Here is a 14,576-nt window from a genome sequence, read left to right as displayed (position 1 = left end):
CGCTTGTGCAAAAGAATAGACAGAGCAGAGATCTGTCCTTTTAAAGAACTAGCTGATAAGCCTGTGTCCAAACCCTCTTGGAGAAAGGACAATATCCTAGGAATCCTAACCTTACTCCATGAGTAACTCTTGGATTCACACCAATAAAGATATTTACGCCATATCTTATGGTAGATTTTCCTGGTGACAGGCTTCTGAGCCTGTATTAAGGTATCAATGGCTGACTCAGAGAAGCCACGCCTTGATAGAATCAAGCGTTCAATCTCCATGCAGTCAGTCTCAGAGAAAGTAGATTTGGATGATTGAAAGGACTTTGTATTAGAAGGTCCTGCCTCAGAGGCAGAGTCCATGGTGGAAGAGATGACATGTCCACTAGGTCTGCATACCAGGTCCTGCGTGGCCACGCAGGCGCTATCAGAATCACTGATGCTCTCTCCTGTTTGATCTTGGCAATCAGTCGAGGGAGCAGAGGAAACGGTGGAAACACATAGGCCAGGTTGAAGAACCAAGGAGCTGCTAGAGCATCTATCAGCGTTGCTCCCGGGTCCCTGGACCTGGATCCGTAACAAGGAAGCTTGGCGTTCTGGCGAGACGCCATGAGATCCAGTTCTGGTTTGCCCCAACGATGGACCAGTTTAGCAAACACCTCCGGATGGAGTTCCCACTCCCCCGGATGAAAAGTCTGACGACTTAGAAAATCCGCCTCCCAGTTCTCTACGCCTGGTATGTGGATCGCTGACAGGTGGCAAGAGTGAGACTCTGCCCAGCGAATTATCTTGGAGACTTCTAACATCGCTAGGGAACTCCTGGTTCCCCCTTGATGGTTGATGTAAGCCACAGTCGTGATGTTGTCCGACTGAAATCTGATGAACCTCAGTGTTGCTAACTGAGGCCAAGCTAGAAGAGCATTGAATGTTGCTCTTAACTCCAGAATATTTATTGGGAGGAGTTTCAGACTGCGCCCCAACCTAGAAGGCTGGCATCTGTTGTTACAATCGTCCAATCTGGCCTGCGAAAGGTCATACCCTTGGACAGATGGACCCGAGAAAGCCACCAGAGAAGAGAATCTCTGGTCTCTTGATCCAGATTTAGTAGAGGGGACAAATCTGAGTAATCCCCATTCCACTGACTTAGCATGCATAATTGCAGCGGTCTGAGATGCAGGCGCGCAAATGGCACTATGTCCATTGCCGCTACCATTAAGCCGATTACTTCCATGCACTGAGCCACTGACAGGCGTGGAATGGAATGAAGGACACGGCAAGCATTTAGAAGTTTTGATAACCTGGACTCCGTCAGGTAAATTTTCATCTCTACAGAATCTATAAGAGTCCCTAGGAAGGAGACTCTTGTGAGTGGTGATAGAGAACTCTTTCCCACGTTCACTTTTCACCCATGCAACCTCAGAAATGCCAGAACTATCTCTGTATGAGACTTGGCAATTTGAAAGCTTGACGCCTGTATCAGGATGTCGTCTAGATACGGAGCCACCGCTATGCCTCGCGGTCTTAGAAACGCCAGAAGTGAGCCCAGAACCTTTGTAAAAATTCTCGGGGCAGTGGCCAACCCGAAGGGAAGAGCTACAAATTGGTAATGCCTGTCTAGAAAGGCAAACCTTAGGAACCGATGATTATCTTTGTGAATCGGTATGTGAAGGTAGGCATCCTTTAAGTCCACTGTGGTCAAGTACTGACCCTCTTGGATCATGGGTAGGATGGTCTGAATAGTTTCCATTTTGAATGATGGAACTCTGAGGAATTTGTTTAAGATCTTTAGATCCAAGATTGGTCTGAAGGTTCCCTCTTTCTTGGGAACCACAAACAGATTTGAATAAAATCCCTGTCCTTGTTCCGTCCGCGGAACTGGATGGATCACTCCCATTACTAGGAGGTCTTGCACACAGCTTAGGAATGCCTCTTTCTTTATCTGGTTTGATGATAACCTTGAAAGATATAATCTCCCTTGTGGAGGAGAAGCTTTGAAGTCCAGAAGATATCCCTGAGATATGATCTCCAACGCCCAGGGATCCTGAACATCTCTTGCCCACGCCTGGGCGAAGAGAGAAAGTCTGCCCCCCACTAGATCCGTTTCCGGATAGGGGGCCGTTCCTTCATGCTGTCTTGGGGGCAGCAGCAGGCTTCCTGGCCTGCTTGCCCTTGTTCCAGGACTGGTTAGGTTTCCAGGCCTGTCTGGAATGAGCAACAGTTCCCTCTTGTTTTGAAGCGGAGGAAGTTGATGCTGCTCCGGCCTTGAAATTTCGAAAGGCACGAAAATTAGACTGTTTGGCCTTTGATTTGGCCCTGTCCTGAGGAAGGGTATGACCCTCGACTCCAGTAATGTCAGCAATAATTTCCTTCAAGCCAGGCCCGAATAAGGTCTGCCCCTTGAAAGGAATGTTGAGTAATTTAGACTTTGAAGTCACATCAGCTGACCAGGATTTAAGCCATAGCGCCCTACGCGCCTGGATGGCGAATCCGGAATTCTTAGCCGTTAGTTTAGTCAAATGAACAATGGCATCAGAAACAAATGAGTTAGCTAGCTTAAAGGGACAGTCTACACCAAAAATTTTCTTATTTAAAAAGATAGATAATCCCTTTATTACCCATTCCCCGTTTTTGCATAACCAACACAGTTATATTAATATACATTTTACCTCTGTGATTACCTCGTATCTAAGCCTTTGCAGACAGCCTCCTTATCTAAGTGCCTTTGACAGACATGCAGTGAAGTCAATCAGTGAAGACTCCTAAATAACTTCACGGGAGTGAGCACAATGTTATCTATATGACACATGTGAACTAGCACCGCCGCAGCAGTGACAGGCGCAATGCATGCAAGGGGCTGTAAAATAAAACCTTGTTGAATAAACATTTTCTTAAGGTAACCCTCCAATTTTTTATCCATTGGATCTGAAAAAGCACAACTGTCCTCAGTGGTACGCTTTGCTAAAGTAGAAACTGCTCCCTCCACCTTAGGGACCGTCTGCCATAAGTCCCGTGTAGTGGCGTCTATTGGAAACATTTTTGTAAATATAGGAGGTGGGGAAAAGGGCACACCGGGTCTATCCCACTCCTTGCTAATAATTTCTGTAAGCCTTTTAGGTATAGGAAAAACGACAGTACACACCGGCACCGCATAGCATCTATCCAGCCTACACAATTTCTCTGGAATTGCAACTGTGTTACAGTCATTCAGAGCAGCTAATACCTCCCCAAGCAATACACGGAGGTTCTCAAGCTTAAATTTAAAATTAGAAATCTCTGAATCAGGTTTCCCCGAGTCAGAGATGTCACCCACAGACTGAAGCTCTCCGTCCTCATGTTCTGCATACTGTGACGCAGTATCAGACATGGCTCTAACAGCATTTGCGCGCTCTGTATCTCTCCTAACCCCAGAGCTATCGCGCTTGCCTCTTAATTCAGGCAATCTAGATAATACCTCTGACAGGGTATTATTCATGATTACAGCCATGTCCTGTAAGGTAATCGCTATGGGCGTCCCTGATGTAATTGGCGCCATATTAGCGTGCGTCCCCTGAGCGGGAGGCGAAGGGTCTGACACGTGGGGAGAGTTAGTCGGCATAACTTCCCCCTCGACAGAACCCTCTGGTGATAATTCTTTTATAGATGAAGACTGATCTTTACTGTTTAAGGTGAAATCAATACATTTAGTACACATTCTCCTATGGGGCTCCACCATGGCTTTCAAACATAATGAACAAGTAGGTTCCTCTGTGTCAGACATGTTTAAACAGACTAGCAATGAGACTAGCAAGCTTTGAAAACACTTTAAAACAAGTTAACAAGCAATATAAAAAAACGTTACTGCGCCTTTAAGAAACACAAATTTTCCCAAATTTTGAAATAACAGTGAAAAAATGCAGTTACACTAACGAAATTTTTACAGTGTATGTAATAAGTTAGCAGAGCATTGCACCCACTTGCAAATGGATGATTAACCCCTTAATACCAAAAACGGAATAACAAATGACAAAAACATTTTTTAAACAGTCACAACAACTGCCACAGCTCTACTGTGGCTTTTTACCTCACTCAATACGACTTTTGAAGCCTTTTGAGCCCTTCAGAGAAGTCCTGGATCATGCAGGAAGAAGCTGGATGTCTGTGTCTGTAATTTTTGCTGTGCAAAAAAAAACGCCAAAATAGGCCCCTCCCACTCATATTACAACAGTGGGAAGCCTCAGGGAACTGTTTCTAGGCAAAATTCAAGCCAGCCATGTGGAAAAAACTAGGCCCCAATAAGTTTTATCACCAAACATATGTAAAAAACGATTAAACATGCCAACAAACGTTTTAAAATACACTTTTATAAGAGTATGTATCTCTATTAATAAGCCTGATACCAGTCGCTATCACTGCATTTAAGGCTTTACTTACATTACTTCGGTATCAGCAACATTTTCTAGCAAATTCCATCCCTAGAAAAATATTTTAACTGCACATACCTTATTGCAGGAAAACCTGCACGCTATTCCCCCTCTGAAGTTACCTCACTCCTCAGAATATGTGAGAACAGCAAAGGATCTTAGTTACTTCTGCTAAGATCATAGAAAACGCAGGCAGATTCTTCTTCTAAATACTGCCTGAGATAAACAGTACACTCCGGTACCATTTAAAAATAAACTTTTGATTGAAGAAATAAACTAAGTATAAAACACCACAGTCCTCTTACAACCTCCATCTTAGTTGAGAGTTGCAAGAGAATGACTGGATATGGCAGTGAGGGGAGGAGCTATATAGCAGCTCTGCTGTGGGTGATCCTCTTGCAACTTCCTGTTGGGAAGGAGAATATCCCACAAGTAATGGATGATCCGTGGACTGGATACACTTAACAAGAGAAACCAAGTTTAAGCTCCAAGGAGGAGCCGGATTCCTGAAGACAGGTCTGATCCTAACCAGAGCCTGAACAAAGGACTGAATGCCAGGAAGCTCCGCAAGCTTACTATGCAACAGTATGGATAAAGCCGAAATCTGTCCTTTATTGGACCTTCATGCAGACCGTCCTGGAGAAAAGCCAAGATCCTGGATACCCTAACCCTATGCCAAGGATATTCTCGTTCCTCACACCAGGAGAAATAGGTCCTCCACACCTTGTGGTAGATGCAACAAGTGACTGACTTCCTGGCCTGAACGAGTGTTACAATCACTTTTTCCGAAAAACAGAATTTATGCTTACCTGATAAATTACTTTCTCCAACGGTGTGTCCGGTCCACGGCGTCATCCTTACTTGTGGGAACCAATACCAAAGCTTTAGCACACGGATGAAGGGAGGGAGCAAATCAGGTCACCTAAACGGAAGGAACCACGGCTTGCAAAACCTTTCTCCCAAAAATAGCCTCCGAAGAAGCAAAAGTATCAAATTTGTAAAATTTGGCAAAAGTGTGCAGTGAAGACCAAGTCGCTGCCTTACATATCTGGTCAACAGAAGCCTCGTTCTTGAAGGCCCATGTGGAAGCCACAGCCCTAGTGGAGTGAGCTGTGATTCTTTGAGGAGGCTGCCGTCCGGCAGTCTCATAAGCCAATCGGATGATGCTTTTAAGCCAAAAGGAAAGAGAGGTAGAAGTCGCCTTTTGACCTCTCCTTTTACCAGAATAAACAACAAACAAGGAAGATGTTTGTCTGAAATCTTTAGTAGCCTCTAAATAGAACTTTAGAGCATAGACAACGTCCAAATTGTGTAACAAACGTTCCTTCTTTGAAACTGGATTCGGACACAAAGAAGGTACAACTATCTCCTGGTTAATATTTTTGTTAGAAACAACTTTAGGAAGAAAACCAGGCTTAGTACGCAAAACTACCTTATCTGCATGGAACACCAGATAAGGAGGAGAACACTGCAGAGCAGATAATTCTGAAACTCTTCTAGCAGAAGAAATTGCAACCAAAAACAAAACTTTCCAAGATAGTAACTTAATATCTATGGAATGTAAGGGTTCAAACGGAACCCCTTGAAGAACTGAAAGAACTAAATTTAGACTCCAGGGAGGAGTCAAAGGTCTGTAAACAGGCTTGATCCTAACCAGAGCCTGAACAAATGCTTGAACATCTGGCACAGCTGCCAGTCTTTTGTGTAGTAAGACAGACAAAGCAGAGATCTGTCCCTTTAGAGAACTTGCAGATAATCCTTTCTCCAAACCTTCTTGAAGAAAGGAGAGAATCTTAGGAATTTTTATCTTATTCCATGGGAATCCTTTGGATTCACACCAACAGATATATTTTTTCCATATTTTATGGTAAATTTTTCTAGTTACAGGTTTTCTGGCCTGAACCAGAGTATCTATCACCGAATCTGAAAAACCCACGCTTTGATAGAATCAAGCGTTCAATCTCCAAGCCGTCAGTTGGAGGGAGACCAGATTTGGGTGTTCGAATGGACCTTGAACAAGAAGGTCCTGTCTCAAAGGTAGCTTCCATGGTGGAGCCGATGACATATTCACCAGGTCTGCATACCAAGTCCTGCGTGGCCACGCAGGAGCTATCAAGATCACCGAGGCCCTCTCCTGATTGATCCTGGCTACCAGCCTGGGAATGAGAGGAAACGGTGGGAATACGTAAGCTAGGTTGAAAGTCCAAGGAGCTACTAGTGCATCTACTAGAGTCGCCTTGGGATCCCTGGATCTGGACCCGTAGCAAGGAACCTTGAAGTTCTGACGAGACGCCATCAGATCCATGTCTGGAATGCCCCATAATTGAGTTATTTGGGCAAAGATTTCCGGATGGAGTTCCCACTCCCCCGGATGAAATGTCTGACGACTCAGAAAATCCGCTTCCCAATTTTCCACTCCTGGGATGTGGATCGCAGACAAGTGGCAGGAGTGATCCTCCGCCCATTGAATTATTTTGGTCACTTCTTTCATCGCCAGGGAACTCTTTGTTCCCCCTTGATGATTGATATACGCAACAGTCGTCATGTTGTCCGATTGGAACCTTATGAATTTGGCCTTTGCTAGTTGAGGCCAAGCTCTGAGAGCATTGAATATCGCTCTCAGTTCCAGAATGTTTATCGGGAGAAGAGACTCTTCCCGAGACCATAGACCCTGAGCTTTCAGTTAACCCTTAAAATAACGGAACCGGAGCAGTTTTTCAATTTAACCCCTATACAGTCCCAGATACAGTCTTTGCCAAGACCCAACCAAGCCCTGAGGGGAATACGATACCAAATGACGCCTTCTAAAAGCTTTTTCAGAGATTCTTAGATCCTCACACATGCATCTGCATGCCCTGCTCTCAAAAAACAACTGCGCATTAATGGCGCGAAAATGAGGCTCAGTCTATGACTAGAAAGGCCCCCTGACTGAAAAAGGTGTCCAATACAGTGCCTGCCATTTTATAAACGTTCCCCAAGATTATAAATGTCAATTGTTTGCCTAAATTTGAATATGCACAAATAAAGCAATCGATTTAGCCCATAAAAATGTCTACCAGTGTTTAAGCCCATAATAAGCCCTTTATTCTGTTTGTTTTTGACTAAGAAAATGGCTTACCGGTCCCCATGAGGGGAAATGACAGCCTTCCAGCATTACACAGTCTTGTTAGAAATATGGCTAGTCATACCTTAAGCAGAAAAGTCTGCTACTGTTTCCCCCAACTGAAGTTACTTCATCTCAACAGTCCTATGTGGAAACAGCAATCGATTTTAGTTACTGTCTGCTAAAATCATCTTCCTCTTACAAACAGAAATCTTCATCCTTTTCTGTTTCAGAGTAAATAGTACATACCAGCACTATTTTAAAATAACAAACACTTGATAGAAGAATAAAAACTACATTTAAACACCAAAAAACTCTTAACCATCTCCGTGGAGATGTTGCCTGTGCAACGGCAAAGAGAATGACTGGGGTGGGCGGAGCCTAGGAGGGATCATGTGACCAGCTTTGCTGGGACTCTTTGCCATTTCCTGTTGGGGAAGAGAATATCCCACAAGTAAGGATGACGCCGTGGACCGGACACACCAATGTTGGAGAAATCCTCTCTTGGCTAAGGCTAGTCGTTCAATCTCCACGCAGTCAGCCTCAGAGGATCGAGATTTTGATGTAGAAAGGGACCTTGAATCAGCAGATCCCTGCAACTGTAACTTCCACGGCATAGATAACATTGCCACAAGATCCGCAAACCACATCCTCCGCGGCTACGACAGCAATCAGAATAACCAAAGCTTGCTCCTGCTTGATGCGGGCCACTACCCGAGGTAGAAGAGGTAACCGGATCAGAATATGAACCTCCTAGGTTTAGCTTTTAACTAAGAATACAAAGCAAAATTGGTGATAAAAGTAAATTGGTAAGTTGTTTAAAATTACATGCCCTATTTAAATCATTACTGTCACTTTAATAAAAGGATCAGTACTAAGTGCTCCCTCCGGTCATGCAGGGCAAAATATAATCTGTTTCAAAAAAAAAAAAAAAAAATAACAATATCACAAAGCCACATGGTGACGCCAACACCAAGGAAAAAACTGTTAGACTTAAGTTCTCTAAACAGAGAATATAGTAAAAGATCACATAATATGGTACTCCCTGTAGAAAGGTAGACACTATCCTCAAACCACATTCATATTAGCGACTAAAACTCACCCTCACAAAACAGGTATAAAAAGTGCCCAACATACAGAGAGGGAGTAAAAATACGTTTAATTATTGATATCCCTAGAAAAAAAAAAAATTATGCTTACCTGATAAATTTGTTTCTTTTTAGACACTATGAGTCCACGGATTTCATCCTTACTTGTGGGATTACGCCTCCCGGTCAGCAGGAGGAGGTAAACAGCACCACAGCAGAGCTGTTATATAGCTCCTCCCTTCCTTCCCACTCCAGTCATTCGAACGAAGTTAGGAAGAGAAAGTAAAAGCCAAGGTGCAGAGGTGTCTGAAGTTTACAAAAATGAATAACCTGTCTCATAGAACAGGGCGGGCCGTGGACTCATTGTGTCTAAAAAGAAACAAATCAGGTAAGCATTAATTTTCTTTTCTTTTAAAGACACGATGAGTCCACGAATCTCATCCTTACTTGTGGGATACAATACCAAAGCTAGAATACACAGATGAAAAAGGGAGGGACAAGACAGGGAACCTAAACGGAAGGCACCACTGCTTGAAGAACCTTTCTCCCAAAAACAGCCTCAGCCGAAGCAAAGGTATCAAATTTGTAAAATTTCGAAAAAGTGTGAAGAGAAGACCAAGTTGCAGCCTTGCAAATCTGCTCGACTGAAGAATCATTTTTGAATGCCCACGAGGAAGCAACAGCCCTGGTGGAATGAGCCGTAACTCTTTCAGGAGGCTGCTGTCCAGCAGTCTCATATACAAAACGGATGATACTCTTCAGCCAAAAGGAAAGAGGTAGCCGTAGCTTTCTGACCCTTACGTTTTCCAGAAAAAATGACAAAGAGAAGATGATTGACGAAAGTCCTTAGTCGCTTGTAAGTAAAATTTTAAAGCACGGACTACGTCCAAATTGTGCAGAAGACGTTCCTTCTGAGAAGGATTAGGACACAAGGAAGGAACAACAATCTCCTGATTAATGTTATTGTCTGAAACAACCTTAGGAAGAAAACCAAGTTTAATACGCAACACCACCATATCCGAATGAAAAAACATAATTTATGTAAGAACTTACCTGATAAATTAATTTCTTTCATATTAGCAAGAGTCCATGAGCTAGTGACGTATGGGATATACATTCCTACCAGGAGGGGCAAAGTTTCCCAAACCTTAAAATGCCTATAAATACACCCCTCACCACACCCACAATTCAGTTTAACGAATAGCCAAGAAGTGGGGTGATAAGAAAGGAGCGACAGCATCAAAAATAAGGTATTGGAATAATTGTGCTTTATACAAAAAATCATAACCACCACAAAAAGGGTGGGCCTCATGGACTCTTGCCAATATGAAAGAAATGAATTTATCAGGTAAGTTCTTACATAAATTATGTTTTCTTTCATGTAATTAGCAAGAGTCCATGAGCTAGTGACGTATGGGATAGTAGATACCCAAGATGTGGAACTTCCACGCAAGAGTCACTAGAGAGGGAGGGATAAAATAAAGACAGCCAATTCCGCTGAAAAATTAATCCACTACCCAAATCAAAAAGTTTCAATTTTTATAATGAAAAAAAAATGAAATTATAAGCAGAAGAATCAAACAAACAGCTGCCTGAAGTACCATTCTACCAAAACTGCTTCTAAAGAAGAGAAAACATCAAAATGGTAGAATTTAGTAAAAATATGCAAAGAAGACCAAGCCATTGCTTTGCAAATCTGATCAACAGAAGCTTCATTCTTAAAAGCCCAGGAAGTAGAAACTTACCTAGTAGAATGAGCCGTAATCCACTGAGGCGGGAATCAACCCGACTCCAAATAAGCATGATGAATCAAAAGTTGAACCAAGATGCCAAAGAAATGGCAGAAGCCTTTTGACCTTCCTAAAACCAGAAAAGATAACAAATAGACTAGAAGTCTGTGTGAAATCTGAATAGCTTCAACATAGGATTTCAAAACTCTTACCATATCCAAAGAATGTAAGAATCTTACCAAAGAAGTCTTAGGCAAAGACAATAATTCCTCCCTAATGTTGATAGAAATCACAACTTTAGGTAAGAATTGAAATGAGGATAGCAAAAACCACCTTATCCTGATGAAAAAAAAAATCAGAAAAAGGAGACTCACAAGAAAGAACAGATAATTCAAAAACTGTTCTAGCTGAAGAGATGTCTAAAAAGAGCAATACTTTCCATGAAAGTAAATGTCTAGAGAAAGCATATGCTCAAATAGAAGAGCCTGTAAAGCCTTCAGAACCAAATTAAAACTCCAAGGAGGAGAAATTGGCTTAATGACAGGTTTGATAAGAACTAAAGCCTGAACAAAATAATGAACAACAGGAAGGAACACTACCTTATTCTGATGAAAAAATCAGAAAAGGAGATCCACAAGAAAGAGCAGATAACTCAGAAACTCTTCTAGCAGAAAAGATAGCCAAAAGGATCAATACTTTCCAAGAAAGTAATTTAATGTCCAGAGAACGCAAAGGTTCAAACGGAGGAGCCTGTAAAGCCCTCAGTACCAAATTGAGACTCTAAGGAAGAGAGATTGACTTAATGACAGGCTTGATACAAACCAAAGCCTGTACAAAACAATGAATATCAGAATGAATAGCAATCTTTCTGTGAAAAAGAACAGAAAGAGTAGAGATTTGTCCTTTCAAAGAACTTGCAGACAAAACCTTATCTAAACCAACCTGAAAAATTGTAAAATTCTAGGAATTCTAAAAGAATGCCAAAAGAATTTACGAGAAGAACACCAAGAAATGTAAGTCTTTTAAACTCGATAATAAATCTTTCTAGAGACAGATTTACAAACCTGTAACATAGTATTAATCACTGAGTCAGAGAAACATCTATGACTAAGAATCAAACGTTCAATCTCCATACCTTCAAATTTAATGATTTGAGATCCTGATGGAAAAAATGGGCCTTGAGATAGGTCTGGTCTTAACGGAAGTGTCCAAGGTTGGCAACTGGCCATCCGAATGAGATCCGCATACCAAAACCTGTGAGGCCATGCTGGAACCACCAGCAGTACAAACGAACGCTCCATTAGAATTTTGGAAGAACTAGAGGCGGAAAGATATAGGCAGAATGATAATTCCAAGGAAGTGTCAATGCATACGCTACTTCCACCTGAGGATCCCCAGACCTGAATAGGCCCCTGGGAAGTTCCTTGTTAAGACGAGATGCCAACAGATGTATTTCTGGAAGCCCTCACATCTGAAAAATTGAAAAACATATCTGGGTAAAGAGACCATTCTCCCAGATGTAAAGCTTGATTAACAGAGATAATCCGCTTCCCAAATGTCTATACCTGGGAAAAAGACCACAGAATTTAGATAGGAGCTGGATTTAGCCCAAGCAAATATCCGAGATACTTTTGTCACAGTTTAAGGACTGATAGTCCCACCCTGATGATTGACATACACCACAGATGTGACATTGTCTGAAAAAAACAATAAACGTCTCTTATTCAAAAGAAACCAACTGAAGAACTCTGAGAATGCACGGAGTTCCAAAATATCAAATGGTAATCTCGCCTCCTGAGATTTCCAAACCCCTTGTGCTGACAGAGAACCACAGACAGCCTCCCAACCTAAAAGACTCGCATCTGTAGAGATCATGGTCCAGGTTGAAAGAATCGAAGAGACCTGTAGAACTAAATGATGGTGATATTAACCACCGAATCAAAGATAGATAAACATAGAATTCGAAGATTTAAAAAGTGAAATCCTAGAATCCCTGCACCATTATTCAGCATAAAAAACTGGAAAGGTTTTCTATGAAAATGAGCAAAGGGAATTGAATCCAATGCTGCAGCCATAAGACCTAAATTTCCATGTATATATAGCAACTGAAAGAAATAGAGACTGAAGGTACCGACAGACGGAACCCAATAAAAATGTCACTTGTTTGTTAGAGACAGACAGTGACACAATCTATCTGGAAACCTAAAAAAAGGTGACCCTTGTGTGAGGAATCAAGAGCTTTTGATAAAAAGATCCTCTATGTCTTGAAAAAACAAAGTTTAATCATATGAGATTCCGTAGTCTCAGAAAATAAAAATAATCTGAATGAAAACAGAAAATGAAGATATGCATCTATTGTATCTAATGAAAACAAATAATGCTATCACTGACCAAAAAAAGGCAGAATAGACCATATAAATACCAATCTAAAAGATGGTACATTTATATAATAAAAAGATTTTCTATCTTTGGAACAATGAAGTAGTTTTGAATAAAACCCCAAAACCCAGTTCCTAAAAATGGAACTGCAATAAATACCCCAGAAGATTCCAGATCTAAACAGCGGTTGAGCCTCAACAGGTGATCAGCCGCACTTCAATATTACCCAAAATATATAGGACTGAAACACATTAAGGAAAGTGTTAGCCTTACTGGAATAGCTGGAATATAATAGAGAGAAAAAGACTTCTCATAGACGGTTTTACTCTGAATTTAAATTCTGTACCCAAAATCTAAGTAATTTGGACCGAATAGAACCAAACAAATAAAAAAAAAAAAAAATCTTAACCTGCCCCTTACCAGCCAAGCTGGAATACGGCACATACATGCAAATTTAAGGAGCTGATTTTGAACTAAAAAACTTCCAATTAAAAACATGTTACTTGGGTAAGAATTTAGAATTTCGTTCCTTAGTAAGAACAACCAAACTAAAATAAGCTTAAAGTTTTAGTCTTAGAACTCAATCTTGAAGCCCAGAGTAACAGTTAAGAATTGAATCCAATTATGAACCAAATAATTTATTTTCTTGGAAAAAAAGAAATAAGGATTTTTTTAGGAATCCCAAAATTCTTCTAGCTAAAACAGCTAAAGACATAGATTAAACCTCATTTGTGAAAATATTCAATAAAATGAAGATACAAATGAAATTATTAGCATGTTAATCCAGTTAAAGGACCAGTCAACCCACCGGACTTGCATAAACAAATGCAAGACAAGACAAATGCAACAGCACCCAGTCTGAACCTCAAATGAGCAGTAGACTTTGTCCCTTAACAATGCTAAATAAAACAATCTGATACTTGATCTTAAAGTAAACAGAAAAATGAAGCAAATGCAACATCATCCAAAAAAATCACAGGTCCAAGAAAAGTACCTGAAAATAAATAATTTTCCTTAAATAAGATACAACCATCTAAAAGGAAAATAAATACTATTTTGCTATAGAAACAATAGCATATTTTAGCAGGAGTAGAGATAGCCCCATTAAATTGGAGAACCCTCAAAATTTAAATTAACTGCCGGCAAAGAATATAATTTAAAACCTTTCAAGAAGGAAGAAAATTCTCAGCCTATTCTATTCCCTAGTATGAAGAACTGGAAAAAAAAAACTCTGAAAACACAGAAGATAAAATAAGCAGAAATAAAATGTTAGCTAGTCTTGAAAAAAGAACTAGTTACCTCAATATCCAAAATAATCAACACTTTTTCAACAAAAAACAAATGTACTCTAATAAAAAATAAAAAAGTAGATTTGTTAGTGTCAATATCTGATGAAGAAAATTCTGAATGAGAAAAAACATCATCAGAGAAGGATAATTCAGTATGTTGTTGGTCATTTGAAACTTCATCAATTAAAAAAAGAAGTTTGAAAAAGACCTAAAAATTTTATTAGAAGGCGCAAAGTCAGACAAAGCCTTTAACATAGAATCAGAAAAATATTCTTATAAATTTTCTAAGTATATCTTGTACATAAGATGTAAAAAGAATAGCAATACATAAAGCATAATGGATTCTGCATGTAAAAGTTTATCATAACAACTTATAACAAACCATAGCTAAAGATAAACATTTATAACATTTAAAATAAATGAACTTAGCTTTGGTAGGACTGAACTCAGTCAACAGGAATCCCTCAGTAAGTTTTGAAACAGGAACAGTGTACGAGAAATCTTGCAATATGTAATAGAAAAAAACAACATATAAGCAAAAATTATCAAATTCCTTAAATGACAGTTTCAGGAATGGGAAAAAATGCAAAATAACAAGCT

This window comes from Bombina bombina, chromosome 2 (genome assembly GCF_027579735.1).
Source record: "Bombina bombina isolate aBomBom1 chromosome 2, aBomBom1.pri, whole genome shotgun sequence".
Taxonomy (NCBI): Eukaryota; Metazoa; Chordata; class Amphibia; order Anura; family Bombinatoridae; genus Bombina; species Bombina bombina.
This window is presented reverse-complemented; position numbering follows the sequence as displayed.